Here is a 5,215-nt window from a genome sequence, read left to right as displayed (position 1 = left end):
TAGGGCAGCATGCTATCAATGAACTATTTAAACAATGAAATAAAATCACTTTATGTATACCCACTAATTTTGATTAATTTTGCTGCATAAAAATCCTACACAGGATTTCTCAGACAGTCAATCGTGAAGACAGAAAACAGCTTCATCTTTCTTATGAGGAGGGGCTGGTGGGCTTGAAGCACCAACCTTGAACTTGGCAGCCCAAAGCCTAACTCACTGTATTACCATGCCTCCTTATCTATATAATCTCACAAAATATCAAATCTGTGGTTGCATTAACTTTTCCATCAATGTACTAGTTATTATGTTGGGAAGAAATGGCATGGATTTTGGTCAAGTAAATAACTAAGCAATTGGATTCCCCAAATTTTATTTTCAAAAAGCATTGTTTCCATTTGATGAACATTTTTTTTCTACATCATTCATTTCCCAAAATGAAACTCTTGAAAATACTGGATAAATTGAAGTGATTCATCAACTAAGGCTACTCACGTAGCTTTTTAAAAAAAGTAAATATTATTTTAATCACCTCTATCTAGTAAGCTGGCCATTTGGCATTGATACTACACTTGATCTCAGCCAAAAGGCTGAGAAGCAGTAGGACATTTGACATTGGTCAGATACAATCTCAATATACATTTGTCTATCTTTGTTTTGAAAGTTAACTTCTACTCATTTTAGAAATGTTATGCATTAGAAATCTTAGTTCATTTGAAGGAGAAATAGAGAACCTGTACTGGCAGAGTCTGTGCATATGTGTCAGGCTGTGTGAGTGGATGTGTGTGCACTCACACACACATGTCTGTCCATTCTTGTGTCAGTGTGTGTGTGTGTGTGTGTGTGTAATAGACCCTATACCATGTGAATATATGTATGAGTTAGAATCTACTTGGTGGCAGTGATTATATATGTAGATAACCTACATATAAAGGGTCAAAAGTCTCCTTTTTTCCCCCCTCAAACATGTTTGGTCATTAGCCACAGTGGTAGTTACATAATTTCATGTCAACTTGATAAATAAATTTAGGGATGGAGTCTAGGCTGTGAATCAGGTCTCAGCCTGATAATTCTTCCTTGTGGGCTTGCCTTCTAACGAGATTCTGAGAACTCTATTTCTCCCTGAAGGAGGCCCACATTCTCTCTCTGCTTTACGTTCCTGATGTTGAGACACTTGGGGAGCTGGAAGAACCATGGGTAGACCAGACCCATGCCAGTGCTGAGACCCATGCCAGTGCTGACATGCTTCTATTGCCACTGGATCCATAAGACTTTTCATCAACCAGGCTGTGATCTTCCTGCATTCAGCATCATCGCAGGTGCTGCGTAAGTCTGAAGATAAATTTATTAACTAGGACCGGGCATATGGTCTAATATCAAATATATGGACTTGATCTGGACTTTGCTGGGATGTTTTTTTCAATATTAATTTGTTCTTTGATATAAAGCTCTCTCTTACACACATATGAGTGTCCCTGGATTGGTTTCGCCAGTCAACTCAGACTAACACAGTCACTTACTTGAAAATCGTGAATTGATCATTGTATTATTTGTGGCACTAAATTGAACAAACAACTTGTGATTTTTAGATTTTCTTTTTTTTCTGAGAGGTGGATACATGATAAACTCTTTTAAAAGGTGCTAAGTGTTAAAATATAAAACAAAGTAAAGTGAGCACTGAAGAAAATTGTGTATCAAGTGCATAATTATTTACTAATTATTCACTTTATGCTTTCAAACTATGGTACAGTGTGTTTGTAATCATTTTTCATTTTTCATATGAAAGCATATCCATAAATATTTGTCTAAGTAAAGACCTGCTATGTGTACAAATGATGGTTAACACTGAGTGTTTGGAAAGAAGAACTTCAATGTTTTCACTAAGAAATAATGAAAACATATTTGATAAATAATTCATTTACACCTGCTGTGCATAAGAATCACTTATGATGCTGAAGTTCCTTCTGAAATAGTTCTCCAAATAAGTTTTTCTTTGCACAATATTGTTTCCAAGTGAGGAGACTAGTTTTCAGTATTTTAGTGAGCACATCATTCTTTGATTTATTATTATTAAATTGGGCCCCAAAGCTTAATGTGAAAGATGTATCTCAATAGTGCAAGTAAAGGTTTTAATTTATATATATAATATTTTAAAAATCCAAAGGCATTGTTGTTAAGTGTAATCTGACACACAGTTTCCCTGTAAGACAGAATAGAATTGCCCACTGCGTTTTCAAAGCTGTAAGAAAAATGCTATGTATAAGAAAAAAATTATATCAAGAGAGTCACACACACACTCACAAAGGAGGCATGCTCGGGTCATTTGTCCAACCAGGAGCCTCCTCTGGAGGTAGTTACACATCATCTGATTTCTACTCATAGCCACAACATATGAGTCAAACTTCTCCATCGAGTTTTCTAGGCTAGATTCTTTTTGCCCTGTTCTTTGTCCTTGTTTCATGTTCTCTGTATAGGGAAGCCATAATTTAGCAAGACAATAAATTAAATCATAATTATCTGGAGACACATAACGGAGCCTTAGTGGTGTAGTGGTTACAGTTGGACTGTGGTCCGCATGGTCAGTAGTTCAAAACCGCCAGCAGATCTGTGGGAGAAAGACTGGGGTATCTATTCACTGAACAGTTACAGACTCAGAAATCCACAGAGGTTCTCTGTAATTCCACATCTACTGGATGGCAATTAGATTTTGGGTTTTTTTTTTGTTTTGTTTTGTTTTTGTGGTAGCACAGAGGGTGAGTTCGGGGGAAATGGGTACAAGAGGGAAAAAATATTCCAGAATTGATTGTGATGCTGGCTGCACAACCCTTCTCAATAAGGTTGGACTATTGAAATGTAACTCAACCATGGCGGGCTGCGATACACGAGGTCAGCAGTTTGAATCACCAGCTCCTGAGCAGGAAGGCAGTTCTACCCTGTCCTATAGGGTCACTATGAGTTGGCACTGACTCGATGGCAGTGAGTATTGACTTCAATGCTGTGTTAATTATATTTCAATAAAACAAATAATATAACAAGCTGTAATTCTTTAGAGAAGCAGACTACCACATCTCCCTGCTGTGGAATGGCTGGGAAGTTTGAACTGCTGACCTCTCAGTTAGCAGCCACTTGCTTATAATTGCAATCAGAGCTCCTTATAAAAAATTGATGGCATTATACAAACCCTAAATCATCTTGCACCCTTAAATTTCCTCAAATATCTATTAATGCACCACATTAACTTAGTGAAATGCTTAATGAAATTATGAAATAAAACATTACTAACATACCTATTCTTCAGTTATCAACTATCTCATTATTTCATTTTGCATTTAAAATAAAAGTAAAAATCTATCTTTAATTTTTTGTACATTAATTATGTGCATCTGGTAATGATGAATACAGCAGTGGTAGGCAAGAGTAATGCTATGTGATGTTTAGGGTTACATGGCTACTTTGATGAGCTATGATTTTCCATTATGTGGCAGTTATATAATGATGTAATTTTGAAGTTATGATATTAGGCAGTATCAAATCATCCAAATTGGAAGTTAGGTAATGATGAAGTCATCCTCCATTTTGTAATCTGATGTGAAACTTAAAACTCAAACTCGCTATGGAATAATTTCAACTCATAACGCCTGCTTGGACAGAATAGAACTGTCGCTGGGAGTAGCTGAGATAGTAAGTATTTACAGGAATAAGAAGCCTCATCTTTTTTTGGAAGCTGGTGGTTTTAAACTGCTGACCTTTTGGTTAATAGTCTAACTCATCATGACTACATCACCAGAGCTCCTCCCATCTGATACAGTCATACAATATGTCAAGTAACAATTTTGTCTTTGGAACATGATCCTGTTAATAAAGAAAGAGTGGGTGCATTCTATGTCAATGTTTTCTGCTCTGCGGTCCACTGAAGAGCAGCTACTGGGAACTTAATGAAATTCAGACTCTAAACCCTGCCTCCAACCTACTGAATGAAACTCTGAGGTAAGAAATGAGTTATCTGGGTTTAACAAGCTTTTCAGAGATTCTCCTGCTTAGCCATGTTTGATAACTCCTATAAAGAGTTTTCAAAATTCCATGAGAGGGTTTCTATACTATAATGTCTAGCATGTCACAATAGTTAGGGATGTATAGAAAACCATGGATGAATATTTTGCTTCTGTTTGAATAGGCAACACGTTTTTGACCTTTTTTTGAACAATTTAAAACAAGTATATCTTAAGCTATTTTTAATCTCAATTTTCAGAACGATTTTATATTTGATATTAAAACCTGACAGCCTAGGAAGATTTGAGGAGATTTCAACAATATCATGAGGAAATTCCATTACCTGCTAATTCCATTTTTTTCTTGAAAAATTATTTAGCCCTATCATAAAATTTGAGAATGTTTCAGGGAGATTCAAATGCATAATATATTCTGACTCAGTGACTCCATAGGAGAGTTACAACTGCCTCTGTGTTTCCCAGATTAGCTCTTTACAGAAGTAAAAGGCTTGGTCTGTCTCCCAGGGACTGGGATAGTGGTTTTGAACTATTGAATTGTGCTGAGCTGTCCCAAGTGTAATCAGTATGCTACCAGGGTCCCACTGAATGTATAGTTCTCAAATAATAATAATCTTAATGATAATATTGGTAAAAACTATCTCAGATATTTTCAAATCAATATAAGATTGATTTACTAATAGTTTTTTTTATAAAGGTTGCTTGAAGGTCTAGCACTACACTACTAGAGAGAAATTGGTAGTTTGAACCCATTCATAAATGTCTTGCAATCTACTGGAAACCCTATGGAATAGGTCTGCTTGTATACCTTGTGTCACTGTGAAATGGAATAGACTCAATGGTAATTAGAAGTCACAAGCTTTCATTAATGGTACAAACAAGGAAGTAGTGATGCATTTTCACTGAAATAAAACTGAGATACAATTTACTGAAGTGCCTATAAATGAAAAGATACTTACTTTTAAAAGATGATAACTCTTATCCTGATCCTTAATTTTGATCAGTTTTAATGAATTTGGGACCTGTACATGTCCGAAGCCATGGAATTATTTTTACAACAGAAATGCTCTTTGATATTTCAACTGCAGTGCTAAAGTACACATAAGATATGCAAGCAATGTTTGTAAAACCAATGCCCAATAAACCCTTTAGGTCGTCATGTGTACTCTAAGTTGTTGATAATGTGTTTGTTAAATTGATAGTTATCTGAG

The 5,215-nt window shown here is 35.7% G+C and overlaps 1 pseudogene; it reads right to left on the bottom strand.

Moving 5' to 3' along the window:
- Positions 1 to 433: 433 nt before the first annotated feature.
- LOC142441869 (U2 spliceosomal RNA) lies at positions 434 to 599 on the bottom strand (annotated as a pseudogene).
- Between the last annotated feature and the right edge of the window lie 4,616 nt (positions 600 to 5,215).

Source organism: Tenrec ecaudatus, chromosome 2, assembly GCF_050624435.1.
Source record: "Tenrec ecaudatus isolate mTenEca1 chromosome 2, mTenEca1.hap1, whole genome shotgun sequence".
NCBI lineage: Eukaryota > Metazoa > Chordata > Mammalia > Afrosoricida > Tenrecidae > Tenrec > Tenrec ecaudatus.
The sequence above is the reverse complement of the archived record's forward strand: the minus strand, read 5'-3'. Positions and strand labels throughout refer to the sequence as shown.